The sequence below is a fragment of the Diorhabda sublineata genome, chromosome 11 (assembly GCF_026230105.1).
Source record: "Diorhabda sublineata isolate icDioSubl1.1 chromosome 11, icDioSubl1.1, whole genome shotgun sequence".
In the NCBI taxonomy this organism is placed as follows: domain Eukaryota; kingdom Metazoa; phylum Arthropoda; class Insecta; order Coleoptera; family Chrysomelidae; genus Diorhabda; species Diorhabda sublineata.
This window is the reverse complement of record NC_079484.1, coordinates 9,289,451-9,306,318: the sequence shown is the minus strand read 5'-3', so window position 1 is coordinate 9,306,318 and position 16,868 is coordinate 9,289,451.

Below are 16,868 nucleotides of genomic sequence, written 5' to 3'. Positions count from 1 at the left end.
ACAAATCATACACGTATTGAAATGCTTCTTTTTCTTATGTTATATATGGTCTCAAACGATAGAGGGATTACGCGAATACAACATGAATCTGGCTTGGTGCCGAAAGGCAAAAGGCCAAATTTAAGAAGACTGAAGAAGTAGACAATATGATTTTTGAGGTTATTTTAGTGTTTACAATAAAAATTGAAAGTTTGTTGTGATTTGTGCTCAAATACATACTTGTGTGCAAGATAATTCAAGCGTTAAAATTAAGAGTTATAACTATTACTAATAAATATATAACTAATATATAAAGTAGTTCAAAGTAAGAAGAAAAACAAAATTATTAACAATTATTTAGTTCTTGTTAGGTATCTAATATAGTTACAAAAAATTTTTTATTTTATTGGTTCTTTTTCTGTTCTTTACTTATAAAATATTTCATAATCAATTATTTTCGTTTTTGTCATGTCTACTATTACAAAATAAAAAATATTTTGTAGGATTTTTTAACTTTTCAGCTTACGTGTTTATATACTTTTCAACATTTGTGTTGAAATGATTTTCAACACATGTGTGAGATTGTTTAATTGACTTTCTCATTTAAAAAATATGTTTTTTTGTAGAATATTTCACGTGGTCGTAGGAAAAATAGTGTACACAACTCGTTGGAAAATTTATTTCGCACTCGTTACGTTTCAGCACTCTCAGTTGCTGTTTATGTTTACAACGCCCATAATAAGACGTTATCGTTTCTCATTATTTTGTTACTAGTACAATATTGAGCGTTCATTATTTTACTAGTAAAACAATAAGTTACCTATTTCTAAGATCTTTGTTGCCGAAAATAATATAGATTTTATTATATGCTTGAAAAAAAAATATTTATTTGATAGCCTCAATTGATAGGCAACCAACATAACCAGACATTCTTAGAAATGTTTGAGATTTAATTTGATTATATAACAGAGGTTAGGTACTTTCATTTTATTATGGTATACTTGTAATTTTGCAAATGCATTGAAGTGCATTCAAATATTGCATAGATTTTCTCGAATTTGCCAATAGATGGAGTATTGGAAAAATGTACGAATTACTGTATAGGTACCTATAAATGAAAGAAAATTTGTAACTACAAAATCAAAAGTATCTCTACAGTTCTATCAGTTCCAGTTAACTTTGCAGATATTTAGTTTCAACAAAGGGTTGTTTAGAAGAATTTGAAAAAGCACAAATCTAAACTAATTATTATAATGCATTTTTATGTCGCAGACATTAGTTGTAGTACTCCGTATTAAAAGGTTATGTAAGTAAGGTATGTAAGTTCAACAGTACAATATACATCAGTGTTTAGATGAAAATAAAAATTGATAATTATTATGATCATTTTTGTATGATCCAGATAAACTTATATATATTTTTATCCTTAATATTTTTATTTTTATTTCCTCGTGAAAATATTGAATACGCAAAATCGAACTGTTCATTAAGGATAATATTGATTTATAAATCTAGATTAATCCAACTAATCGTAGCTTCACGTAAGTAGCAAATGATCTTAATCAACCTGTTACATAATCAATTTAAACGATATCTGATATAAGCGTTAACAAAAAAATATACTCTAATGCAACCAACTGTTAGATATTAGAAATCGTACTTGTAAATTATGCGCTAAAAATTGCAAGAATAAATCATATTCAGGACCGTTTTTAGGACGAATATTGATTGTTAAGAATAAATTTGAAATTAAAATTTAACAAATTGTGAGTAGCCTTGGCTATGTTTGCGATTTTCCAGCCTTAGCCCAATACTAGCGAGCCTTACTTTGGCCGTTTTATGTGAACCCAGACTTGAGCCAGATGTGGGTAATCTAGTAATGGTTAATCTAATCGTGTTTATATCGGCTGCTTTTCAGTTAGCTTTGTTGAGTAAATTTATAGTTCAATTCTTTATAAACAATGTCTAGTTCATATCGAAGCGTTGAGAAATGGCAAGTGCTAAAAAAATAAAAATAAAGAAGACGAAGAAAATAATTCAGGTTAAAGTGATTAATGTGACAATAGTGATTTTTCTGATTCTGAACCATGTGATTTACCGCCTTGTGACAATGGTTTTTATTATTCTGATACTACTAATTAGTTAGTTACTGATTCTAACGATGACAATAAGTTATTAAACCAAAACGGACACATGTTCATATCAACTATAGATATTTAAACAAAAACTAATTGTCTCAAAGATTGATCCCAAGTGAGCTTGTCACAAAAAATATTTAAAACATAATTTATATCTTTTCTAATTATGAGTTTGTTAGCATTTGTTCAGCTGTAGCAACCAAATACGGCTGAGGTCTGAGAACTAAGAAATGTCCCAGATATGGTAACAACCAAGTCTTGTTATCATCCCAGTCTTTAACCAAGGTTGTACCAAAAAAGGTTTACAAGCTTGGCCCAGTCTTGACTAGCACACATGGCCCAGCCTTGACAGTAATGCTTGGGCCAGCTTTGGCAGTGATGTTCGGTTCAATGGTAGCAACCAAGCCTGGCATTCTGTTATCATTCCAGACATTCACCACGGCCAAGCTAGGCGTACAAGCGTGGGCCAAAGTTGTACAGCCTTGCGCCAAGCTTGGCCCATATTTGGCTCCGTTGTTTCTTCTTGTATGAGAGGAAGCATTATAAGAGAAGTAGAAAAGTGAAGTTAACCTAGCTGTTTGAGAAGAGCAGAAGTAGAGAAAATAGAAACCTTAGCAATATCGTTGACCTATAAGCAATCAATTCCGCTTATTTGACATCTATATAACAGATTCGCCACTCCAGTACACTCTTCTTAAACTCATCAATCAATACTGTGACCACCTAACTTAAATTTTGACATACCTAAACACCAAAAGAAATTTCCTAGCAACGTAATGAGAATTGTTGTAACAAATTTCCAACTATATACAAGGTCACACATATCCGAATAAAAGTTAACAAAAAGGACTTTTCCACGCACTAATCTTAAGATCATTCCTAGCAAGACTGTTACGTTCATTATCAGAGTGATATTATCGAGAGATGATGATACAATATATCCAGAAATAAATAAAAAGTAAGTATCCTCAGAAAGCAGCCTCAAAAACTAGCAGATATATGAGCAATAACCAACACCATAAGTCACCAGTACCTTAACATCAATAAATTAGGCCTAAATTACTGGCGCGGCCCAATTCATTCATTCCACATGACCAGAAAGTATTTTCTGGTCATGTGGAATTCAACAATTCAGTAGGCTTGAACAACAAAACGTCTGTGGTTATAGACCTGGAAGATTCCAAGCACACAAACTAACACTAACACAGTATCTAAACAAAGAAAGTGTGCATAATGGAGTATTTTGAGAAAGATTGGGATAAGAAGGAGTAGCTGTATTAATATGAGCAAGCCAATGATATTAACACTAGTTACGAATAATGCTCTTTAGCATAATCTCTCTTGGAGCACATAACTACATCAAGTAGTAAATCGGACCACGTTCACGAAGCAAATCAGCAAATCAGCTGATCAGTGAATTGCTAATAACAATTATTAAACACCTGGGATCTATTATACAACCCAATAAAGGTCTATAAACACAGAATGACTAGGGATCTAAAGAAGAGGTATGAAAAAATTAAGCCAATTTAAGAAAAATCAGAAGTTTCTGAAGAGTTAGTTATAAATTTGAAATTTTTACGAAAAATCGAGCCCAACCTTCAGAAACTGAGATAAAAAATCTCGTTCTGTGATGGAATTCGCAATAAGCTGAAAAATCATCTACTTGGTCCATGATAATAGTTCTCGAATAGTCTTAGACACTTAGGCATTGTAATATTTGCTACACGCGATAACCCATGTTTGCCCAATATCTTCGTTCTAGATGAGTGTGAGCTATAAAATCTTCTGGTTGTTTCCTGTGGTAAACAAGGTCCAAGTTTAGTTACTGCAACTTTTATACGTATAGTAATACATAGACAAATTATCTTCCATTTTTCCACTTTTTATGTTGTCTGATTTCAATATTCCGCATTCCTTCTCAACACAAAAGGATAAATCATCAAATTTAATTCTAAAATTGCTACGGGTTTTTTTAAATTTATTATTTATATTTAATCGTTTTTGTAGATACCAATCAAATTTAATGATCACACACTTTCGTTCTTTTATATAAAGTGGTTTCTCGAGACGGTCCTGTAACTCTTTTAGAATGTAATCTTATTTAATGGAGCGGAGAGGAAAGGAGAGAAACAAACGCCCGCACAAGCGTCCTTGTCAAGGATAACTACCGTTAGAGCTTGCTGGTTTTGATTTTCGTATGTGATTTCAATCTTTGCATTAGTTTCTGCAGCTGTTAACATGATCAAATTACTTTCAAATATATTTTACGAAATATATAACATTATAAGTACTTATATATATTGTAAATTGTAAATACTAAATTAAACAGTAATAAGGTTGTAATTAGAAAATAAATTTATTTTTATAACTGTCGTTTTTATAAACAAATAGATATAATACATATGAAATTGATTATTCCAATTCGTTATTATAAAATAAAAATTTAAATGAAAAATTTTTTGTGTAAGTTGAATAAGAATCTCAAATTTTAATCACAGGATTTATTGAATTCCTTCAGTTTTTAGTTGAAATTGTACTATAATATATCTCAACAATTATATTAAACTGCCTATTAAATATTTTAAGATCTTTTTCTGGATTTTAACTATGTTGAATACACAGGGTTTCTCCCACAAGAACCGAAGAAGAGGAGAAGCGTATAGGGGAGCTCAAAATATGACGATTGGAGGCAATTTACCTCTACACCAATTTGTTCGCATGAGGAGTTTTCGGGCGTCAAAACTGGGCAACTATAAATTTTGTAAAAAAACTAATTTCTTTGCAGCTCTTCTACTTCATTAGAGGTTAATGAAAGGTGACTTAACTTTAAAATTTCACAGAAGTTTTTTAAAAAAATTGATTTCTAGATCATGTATAAATTGATTCTAACGCTTTTTTTCCTTGAAATTTTCCATAAAACTCCATTTTCGAGCAAAAGTCGAATGACCACATACATGTTTTCAATCATAGGTACAAAAAAGTTTAAAATAAAAACAAATATTTATAATTGGATATGGCTTTATTATTTTGCAAAATATTCTCTATTAAGATCAATACACTTTTGTAATATTCGTAATATAATGGCCTATTCATTAAAAAAATATATAGGTAATAGAGAATTAATAAAGTATTTGGAAATTTCTCAGTCCAAGCTAGATAAAAATAACAAAAACAAAATAATAAACAGACCACAGAGACATGTCTGTAAATGGCAAGTCGACCCACGTGTTTTTGTTTCATTTTACCACAAAAACAAAATAAATCGATAACTGCTTCTAATATCTATAGCTGACATAGCAGTGTATTTATTAAGGGAATGAAAATATTCATTCTAAAGAAGATAAGTAAGTAGAGTTAATATTATTAAACACTTTTTAGTCGAATTTTTCAAGGAAAAATTAGACTATTACGGTAGGCATGACTAGAAGAAAAAGGGGGGCACATCATTTTTTCCATGTTTTGAGACCTCCTGAACACGATTATGATGGTTTTTCGAATGTCTGTAGTTTATATATATATACAATTCTTATTTTCGACTCTCGAGCAATTGCTGTGGGCCCGATTTGGTTCAAAATTAGCATACATGGCTTTTTTGGCGGTGGATTGATGATATTAGAGTTTGGTTGAAAACAAATGAATATTTCGAGGGGTCGCAGTGCAAAAAAGTGGTTTTTGACCTTTGCTCACCTCTGCAGGTCAAACGAAAACGACTGAAAAATGAAATTTCACATGTAGGTTCAATTAGTTGCGAGATGATTTCCTGTCTAAGGTCGAAAGTTTCCATCTCCACCCCTCTCCATTATATGGTAATTTTTGTTATATTTTGTTATTTTTTGGCCAGAAAAAGTTTAACTAGAGGGTTCGAACTTCGCATGCAAGTAGGGGTAATGTTGAAGAATTGTCTTTCTCAAGTTCAAAGTTTTCTTCTTCAGTTCTTCTAGCACAAAACGCCCGAAATCATTTTGATCGTTGTAATTGTTGAACTGGACCGCCTCCTATTTAATGAATAATACGAGTATGATCATTGCTAGGGTGCTTTTTTTTACTTCCCATTTTCGAAATTTCTTGTCATTATGACAATTTTTTCTTGTGAAATGTGAAAGTTATTGAGGAATAGCAAATTGTTCATATAAAGAAATAAGATTGAGAATTGATATCATTTCCAAGAAATTCATTTTATGGAAAGATTTGTTTGTGTATTAGTTAAATTCTTCATTCGACGAAAAATTCGACTTTCGTGATGGAGCTCTGCTGCTCACGGCTTTTTTAGTTTGCTTTGATGGAATCTTTAATCAAAATTTCACTTTAACTGAATTCACAAAATTCCACAAAAAAATGTGAAATAAGCAAAAATATCGCGTGTATGAATTAACTTTTATATGAAACGGAATGTTCCATATTTTTGACGTAAATCCTGGTAAGACGTACTGAATACACTGCTTACATCAACACTACACCAACACTCAATTCAATCTCTGAAGACGATAACTTGGTTATTGAAACGCGCGTCAGACAGTGTAATTGTGAGTATTGGTGTAGTGGTGGTGTAAACAGTATTTTCAGTATGAATATCATCAACGGTTCCGAAAATTCCATCTTAGTTACCTGGTAAGAAGTGATATGAATGATAGCTGTTGATGATGACAAAGTTGAAAAAGAATATTGTACACATGAATGCATAGATGTTATAAGAGTTGAAAGTGTTGAAAAATTGTTAGTTTGAAAATAGTTCGACAGATACAGACTCGTTGCTTTATTTTGGTGATGGATAGGGACATTTTTATACGGGATACGGAATGGCACTAATATAGGAAAAATTTCCTCTACTGGGTTGAGTTTGTGGTGTGGAATCGATTGAAATAATGGGAGCAAAAAATGATATGAAGAAACAAACAGTGTTATAGATTAAGTTATTATAGTAAGTAATGATGGGTACATCTGCGGCAGAATTATTCTTTATAGTCGGCGGGTTCATAAGGATATAGGAAAATCGCAAACAACCTGCAACACTGACGATTGACGATGTGCAATTTAGGAGCGTGTTTCATCTAAAGGCAATGGGGGGAATTGACAAGTAAGGCAATGACGCTATTATCCGAAGAAGGGATAGGGAAGTTTACTCTTGGGTTTTGAGGTAAGGGTCCGTCTAGTAGTGATTCAGGGCAGAGAAGGGAATTGTTTGATTTGAAGGTGCGAATCACGTATCAAGCTTGTAGGTTATTTAGACGACTCAGAGTAGGGGTTATATCAATATCGACATAAATTGTGTTTTTGGCGCTGATACGGCTCTAATATTGGCAGTACCTGAGAAAATATTTAAAAACTAAATGAACATAGTAATATCAAAAAGTGTGAGCGTCTTAAATTTTATCCCCCGATCTCGTTATATACATAAAACGCCCACACTTTTTGGTATTACTATGTTCATTCAGTTTTTAACTATTTGCGGATTTTTCAGCTAATTATAGGAAAGCAATAGTTCCCATGTATCACACTTTTCATCACATTTCTGTACTCATGTGATCACAATATACTTTTTCGATTTAAATACCAATTGTACCAAGATTTACGCCCAAATTTTCATTTTAGTTTAGAAAAAAACGTTTATAAAAGTTTTTGTTATTATTATAATATTATATACTATAGTATCAATAAAATTAGGGCTACGGTGGACAAAACACAAAAGAATTATTTCGTTACAGTGGTGTTGTACAATTTGGCTATTTAAAGTTATGTTTTATTGCTCATATAGAAAGTCTCGAAAGCATAAACATCCAAAACAGACCTTCTTCTTAATTTACTGATTGTTTTTTATAATTCAACCTATTACACTTTGGAAAATACAGGAATGAATGTGAAATAGCCACGCTCGTCAATACGCTTACTAGATGATGGTAGTAAGGATTAGTACGGTCGGTTAGATAGTGAGAGCACTGCGTGGGTACCTACTTTCATTTACATTTTTACTGGATACCGAGAAATATATTTATTGCTGCAAAATAAAGATATTATTTTTCTTACAGTGATATAAAATGGAATTCAAATCCAAAGTGAAAAGTTTTGACTGGACAGAGTCGAGAAATTTTGGCAAATATAATTCATTCTATCCGCCGGGAAGCATAAAAAAACTAATGATCGACATTCAAAAACTTTAAGAACGTGTTGCTATTGCCACAGGTGACAGTGTGTATAAGATTTCAAATATTGAAACCATCATTTATTAATTATGCATAGCAAGGAGGTGGAAGAAAACTAAAACAAATTGAAAACTTTTAATGGAGAAACCTTATATGAGACAAAAAAGATTAAATTTTTTAAGAATATAAAAAAATTTCGGGAAGAAAATATATAATATATATGGATAAAACGTATATTCATTCCTCACATACACATAACAAATCTTGGAGTGATGATACAAACGAAGGACTGCGTCAGCCTGTGTCGTAAGGTAGGTGATTAATCATACTGTTATTCCCACTTTTTATTTTGCGATTGTATTTAAGTGTTGCATCCATCCTGTTATTTTTTTTGGACTTTTTCTCCACATCAGTGAAACGTCCTTGAAGGACACAAAGAATAAAAATCCGGTAACAACTGAAGCGAAATATCAATTATTTTGTAGTCATTTATTTACTTACTCCTATAGAAGAAAGAAACATATTAACATATAGAACGGATCTGTTTAGTGCTGTAAGAACGATATCGAAAAAAGTTGTCAAGGTCTTTTCCTGTTGATTTAAAGGCGTGGTTACTATAATACAAACGTAAGATTTTTTTATACGATAAACCAACAATAATTTATTATAATTATTGCTCATGTTAAAATAACCGTTTTATGTGCAATTGCAATAAATAGAATATGTAATCGTTTTATGAGAAATTATTAAAATACTTAATCAGTCTTCTATCTAAAATTTTTTTGTTTTCACTATACAACCCAAAACAAATTAGGTAGATATTAAGTAGTATATATGACAATTCAGAAGACAGGATATTTGTAGGAGTAATACATCCCTTTTACAGTTAGTCTACTATTAGATACAGTAGGTTTGTTCCAACTTGCTACTCTGGACCGTTCTTGGAACGGTTATTGGAAGCGTTTAAATGATACTTTCTACGCAATCATCAGCTATGCACGGTTCTTGTGACAGTACATGCTATCAATTAAGTATCGAAAAGACCATCCCAGGAACTGTTCACAAACGATACTTAAGTCGGTTGTAACGCATAATCTCTATTGCACAGAATCATCACCGTACCAAGGACGGTTTTTTATGTGTTGGAACGAACCTAGTATTGACTATTTTTGACATTTTTATGTATTCTTAACATTAATGAACTAAATCAAACTAAACTTCGTTTCCACTTTGCACTATACGTGGTTCATTCACTATACTTTTTACGAACGCATTTGAATGCACTTTCAGTTTTTCTTCTTTCACATAGATACGATAGACCTGCATCCTTGTGAATAGCTTCATTATGGTTAAGAATCATAGTATAATTTTTAGGGTTTTAGACTTAAATATCTGTATAATTCCAATATTCGAAGTTGCAGATTTTCCCCATAATTTTAGTTCATAGGTCCAGACTGAATTTAAGATTTGTAAATGAATATTTTATTTTCAAATGATAACAGTACATGCTCCCCAACTTGTGGCCCAGTTTTCTTTTGGAGCATATGAGAGAGAGATAAGCATTATTGTTATTACAAAATTTTATCAACAAAGCAACACAATTTTATATTAGATAATGCAAAAATATAAAATAACAATTTAACTTGATATAGTAATTGTAATATATATAATATCTTACTTCACACTAAATTGAATTATACCTTTCTATTGAGTCTATGGTAAATTGTAGAATTCTGCCACAGGATAATAAGGTCTTTCAAGCAGAAATGTCTTGATCAATATTCGGAACTTATTGAGTGTATTTGCCATTTTTAATTCCGAAGATTGACAAAGACATTTCTGTTTAAAAGAATAATTTTTTGGTTCTAAAGACGATGGAATTTTTTACCAGATCAGAAGTGGGATAGTTAAGTAATTGTCCAGTTCTTTCTTCTAGTAGGGTAGGTATGAATGGGTCTCGCAGTTGAGTTGTGAAAGTATTTGCGAACCAAACAAACAGATTCTAAAATAAAAAGAGCGAGAAGAGTTGGAATATTGTGTTTTTTAAAATAGAATTCGCAATACGTTCTACTACTCACACCATATCATAACGATTAGCTCTTTTTTTTGTAATTTGAAGAGGTTCAAACTACAAGACCCCCAGAAAGACAAACTATAACGAAGATGCGATTAGGAAGTGGAAAGTTGTTGAAGCAGTACGAGAATCGTGCTATTTAGATACAGATTTAATTGCACAACAAACAGAGGATAACTTTATTGCCAAGTTTTCCACATGTAGACCAAGAAATTTGATCGAATTTGAGGATCGTATTAAGTCACTGTTGAGTTTCAGAGCTTTATAGGATAAAACTGAAGTTATCAGTGTTTAAATAGAGACCGTTCGCGTCAGACTGGGACTTAATAGTTATAGTGAATTTACCATTAATTCGTAAGTGACATTATTAGTGAATAGCAAAAAAAGAGCTGGACCCAAAACTTAACCCTGAGGTACACCACTGCTATCTGGCAATTTACATGAAACTTTGCCATTAGCTCTGACCAATTGTTTTCGACATTAAAGGTAAGATACAAACCATTTTAAGGGAACACCTCGAATGCCATAATATTTAATGATCTACACAATCGAAGGCCTCAGCAAAATCACAAAAAACTGAAGCCATATAAAATTTATTGTTAAATGAGGTATATATTTCATTAAGAACAGAAAACAGCGTCATTAGTGCAGTTATTAGGTGTAACAAGAAAGGGTAATAGACGGTTTTTCATTAGCCGTTCAATTACCTTCGATAGGATTGGTAATAATGGAATAGAACGATAGTTACTAGTATTATTTTTTTCCCCACCCTTGTGCAGGGGAACAATTATAGCTGTTTTTAGACAGCAAGGGAAAAGCCCCTTTTCAAAGTTTTGGTTGATTAGAGAGCATAAAACGTTAATAATCACTTCTGGATAATTCAAAAATAGCTTAGCTGATAACCCATCGTTGACGCAGGAAGTCTTATTTTGAATGCTGAGTTTGCTCTAGCTCAAATTTATCTACAGGCTGAGGGAAAGACTGCCACTGATTATTTTAGAAGTAACGAGGAAAGAAAACTTACTTCGTTCGTCAGGGTAGAGGTCAATAGTGTTTGATGAACGGCTTTTGTTCCTCAAATGATTGATACCAATCCAAGTTTCTTTCGAGGAAATTTGAACTTTCGAAATGCGATTTCCGATACAATAATTTATGGTCATTGATATAATTGAGGATGTGAGGATTGTCTGTGATTTTTTTAATATACAAGAGTGATCTCATATTATTGGATGAAGTACGTGTTCCTTTCATAGCCCATGATTCGTAATTATTAGTTTTACGAGGGCGTAGAGGAAATGCTGTATTGTAGCTCCTTATGATTTTATCGAGAAAGTCTGAGTCAATATCGTCAGAAAAATCAATCCAATCATTAGCTAAACATAAGTTATGAAATTTGGTGAAGTTTTATTTAGAGATAATCCTCATCAACCAAGTGTGTGTTTTTAATTTCCTGTTCAGATGCATACCCAGATATTTGCCTTTGTCACCTTGTAACATTACTTTGCCATTCAGTTTTAAAGGCGGACATATTTCGCGCATTGCAAATCTTATATACTGAGATTTGTTCTCATTTATTTTTGTTCTCCATTTGGTCCATCCATTGTTGTATTTTTGTCACGCTATTTTGCAGGTTTCGGAGGCTATGTTGGGATTTTTATCAGATGCAAGAATTGGTGTGTCTGGTAGCAAGTCAGCTGTAAATATTAGATATAATATGGGGCCTAATACGGTTCTTTGAGGTAAGCCAGAATGGATTGGTTGAATCTTTCTGTATCTATTGTCCCATTTTGCCTGAAAGTATCTAACGCTGATATAGGATTTTAATACTTTTTAGTAACTTATTGGTACATTCCTTTTTGGTTTACATAGAAGACTCGGCTAATGTCCAGGAATATTGCATAGCAGTTTTTCTTAGTTCGAAAGTCTTCATTCATTTGCTCGATAACTATATGCACTTCTTGCAGTTTCAATCCAAATTATTGTGATGGTTTTAGTTCCATGTTTTCTAGATTGGGCATTTGTTTGTTATGAACTTCTCATATGGAGACCACTGGGATAAAGATTAATAGATCCATAGGACGTTACGCTCCCAGGCGTCATTGAACAGTTGCATCAGGAATTGGAAACATTTTTCTGGAACCTGCTGATTTATCCTGTAATAAGGTAAAATCCTGGTGCTTATTTTTGGATAAATTTGAACGTAATTAATTTAATAAACGATAATACGGAGATGAAATAAAGTTATTACTGTTTAACTATAAAAACGCTTAAATATGCCATTGAAAAGGTCGTGAACATACCCTTTTTTCTTTTCATATAGGGAGAGAAAAAATATTTCGAAATAAAAATGTTATGAGTAACTTTCTAATACTATCGGCGTGTGAAAAAAGGTTTAACAAATGACTTCTACCCTCAACTTGGCCTCCAACATGGAATTTCTAATAGGTTTATCTAATATATTATCGCTCTAATTCTTCAATAGTAGTCGACATATTTTTGATAAACCTTGTCTTTCAAAGATCGCCCAAAAAAGTATTCTAATTGTATTGAGTTTTGTTACCTAGTGTATTTCAAATAATTCATGCAGTTATTTTTTGAAAAAAATATCACAATTTGGAGGAAGTAGTGATGAGAGAGACTGAACTTTGTCTTGCAGAAACACCGAGATCGAGTAGTGCAAGGTAAGGTAGGGTAAGATGAAAACTTAGTAATGCAAGACTTACGTACGACCAAGATCAAGCAAGAAAACCTATTGTGGTTTTGCGGTTTTTTCATTTATCTGTGATTTTTCTATTTTTACACGATGGCTTCTAATCTGTTTTAGCCAAAATTTAATCTCAATTATTTGTCCTTTTTCCACGATACTCATTTTGCTTACACAAAATCTACACACTCCACTTTGTTTAAATAATTAAGTTGAATTATACTGAAGGAATATTAAAGATCAAAACATAACTTGCCTCTATAACCCAGGGTCGTCTTTATGTATAGGTCCAAGAGGCCCAGGCCTACGGGACTAGGCTCTGGGGGCCTTTAAGCATCAAATGATTGTAAAAAGTATAATTTCTAAATGAACTTTTTTTATAAAATATATAAGAGGAAAAATCAATTATAATATCATTCAAACAAATCTAAAACATCGGGCTCAATTATCAATAAAAAATTGTTTCTATACAGAAACACTGCATAAATTTCTTTTTTACTTAATGAAGCTGCACGAATTTATTTGTTTCTTTCAAAATATGTTATTATGTAATCTTGTGTATTGTGGGTCTTTTTTTTTTAGAAAAGTGCCCCACTCTATGTTAGGCCATAGCCCCCTGTTATTGAAAGACGGCCCTGCTATTATCAGAATTTAGTTCCGACCTTGCAATGTCAGATTATTATTTATTCAGATCCATGACGAATTTCTGGCGTGGAAAAAAATGAAATCAAATGAGATGTTGTTGAAAATGCTCTGCGATAATTTTTTGCATCTAAGCCCAAATAATTAAGTTTGGTTAAGATTTTCGGGAATTTTATCTGGTAAATCCTATTTATTATGTGTACAGTTCATTAGTACTGCAACGAGAGGGGTTTGAAATTCATGATTTCAACCAAAATTTATATTTTATTGTCATTTTTCTTTTGGTCTAGTTCTGAGCTTTGATCCGTATAAAATTAAAATTTATTTTATAAAAATTGCTTGAAAAAACTTGTCATTGCGGTGTTTTAAAGACAAACCGTATGATTTGGTTATATTTGTGAAAATATCAATTGATGGATTTATGAAAAATACATTTTATGATTATTTTAAAATCAATACGTTGTTTGCAAGACATGTGAAAAAGGCTGTAGACATTGAGCCAAAGGAATAGAGAAATGAAATAACAATGATCTGGAGAGAGCCGCGAAGTAGGTACTCTTTATTCCTACTCTTGTCTTGCTATTGAGGGTAATAAAAAATAAACACTGATAATGATTTTGAATCATCAACCTCAGATCATGACCAGCCACAAGTCGAACTGAATGATTTAGTAAGAAATTTGAGACGTCCAGAAAATCTTTCTGAATTACTAGAGTGAAGCAAAAAATTGCTTTACCCAGAAACTAGACCCTCTTGATATCTGAAAATTTTAGACATCTCTTAGGTCAGCAGTCTGGATTTACAAAGTTTTTCCTGTGTGGGTAAGGTAGAAGCAACCAAGATCAGTATCAGACAAAGAGGGACTAACTACAAAGAGCAGCATCAATACCTGGAATCAGAAATGTAATTCTCGAAAATCTTGGACTTATGAAACAATTTGTTAATGCATTAAACAAAGAATTAAATTGTTTTAAATATTTATGTCGAATGTTACCGACGACAGAAGAATTTTTGTAGGGCCTTAGATTAAGAGCTCGATGAACGATACAAAATTTTCAAATGTAATGCATTTGGTGCTTTTAAAGAAGTTTTCACGTGAATTTCTAGGAAATTATAGACTCAAACTACGTTGAAATCGATGAAAATATCAGGATTATTAGTTGCAATATGAACATACTTTCTACTTTCTCGTTTCGACTATTTCTATGACAATCTTCGTGACGTGAATGAAGATAAAAGTGAAAGGTTTCATTGAGATATTCAAAAGACGGAAAAGAAAAACCAATGGCGCTGGAACACAAAAATTATGGCCGATTACTGTTGGACAGTAACTAGAGATCTTCCTTCAATTGTATAAGAGAGAAAAACGACAAAAAACGGATTCTTCAATAAAGAAAACGTTATTGTGTAAGATGTGTAAGGAATATATAAATACAGTTTCTGTATGGATATTTTGTATTTTTTCTTTCATATGCTATGAAATTAATTTATAAATGACGAAAATAGTGACTTTTCTTTTTATGAATTCACTCTTTAAAAAAATAGCGTTATGTGATATGAAAAAAACTAAGAGCAACTAATTGTTAGAACTGTCAAATCATCTTTGTCACTGAATTTGATACTCTGTATATGATTAAAGTAATTTTGATATTGTATCAAATAAAACGATATCCTTGCTCCTATTTATCATCACTTACCCTTATCGAACAAAAACAGCACGAAGTTGTGTTCTAATTTCCGTTCATTCAACTTGACAATTGCTTGTGTACGATATAATAGGAAAAAAGGACATTTTGGGACAAACGACTCGAATCGATTCCGGGTTTTCCTTTTTATTTCTTTCCCTGTTCAATGCGATATGAAGTTTTTATTTCAATCTTCTCGTGTTATAAAAATCTTTTGAAGTATAATCGTAAACATAAATTATAATATTTCATATCGTTATATCACGGAGGAAAATTGAATAGCATCTTAAAGATGTCATTCACTCCAGAATATCGAGTTGTGTGGGTTCAATCATGAATAATCACGTCTGATTGTATCATAAATATAGTTTAAAAAAACTTAAAAACACGCTTCTATAACACATCAAACTAAAAAGTGTGCAGCGCTTTGTTCCATATTTCTCGCACATCAAGCGCCCGACGCTTTTATCAAAATAATACTAATATTTTTCATTTATTATTGTTTCAAGTTTATTTTAAACATTATTTTTAACTATTCAATGTCATATGCCATGGAAGCGTGTTTTTTGGTTTTTTAAATTATATTTATTTAATTGATACAATCCTCGTATAATGATTTCGTTGTTTATATATCTACATCTCGTCGAAACTTGTATAGAGCCGTAACGGTGTAATTGGTAAGGTTGTCAAAGGGCCCAATTTTTAACCAACACGGAGATCGTAGGTTCAAATTCTCTGTCGAACGAAATTTTTAGTAAACGCTCTTAGTCCAAAGGAGAGTTACAAACAAGCTCACAAACTCACATAGAAACTTCACATTTTTCATTCTATTTTCAAATTATGCAACATTGTTCAATGAATATTGAATATAATTGATGGGTATTTCGTCATTGTAGTTTTCCAAGAAGGGAATCTACAAGGGTGTGTCAATAAATCTGTGACTTGTGAATTGTCCGCTCCTTCTTTCAACAGGCATTTGACTTTTGTCAAAATTTGAACATACTCAGCATTTATTGTGTTTTACACATCTTCAAAATAGACTATCTAGTGATTTGAGAAGAAAATGGGAAAGAATCGTTTTCATCAACCATCACTCATAGTGAGTCTGGTTGATACTAACATAAAAAGCAGTGAGAAAGTTTGACTTTTATTACATCATAAAACCACAAAAAAAAGAGATTTCGGCCTCTATGTAAAATAATATAAATCATCTAATAAACCTAGCGTTTTCAGATGTATACTGAAGCTTCAATACATTGACAAGACAATATTCGTAAATTATTCTCACTAATTTTTTTATAGACTTTCAAGAATATGCCTGTCTCTATCCCTGAAGATTATCACAGTAACTGATTTTTTTTGTATCTATCTGCCTTTCTAGTGTATTCTCAATTTTCATTGGATTGGGTACATTGCTAGTTGAAAAATGCTTGAGATTATAGTGTTTAATTCTGAGCCTGTCCACTCCTATGCAGTTCTGTTTGCCTTTTTGGTGCCATCTGTATA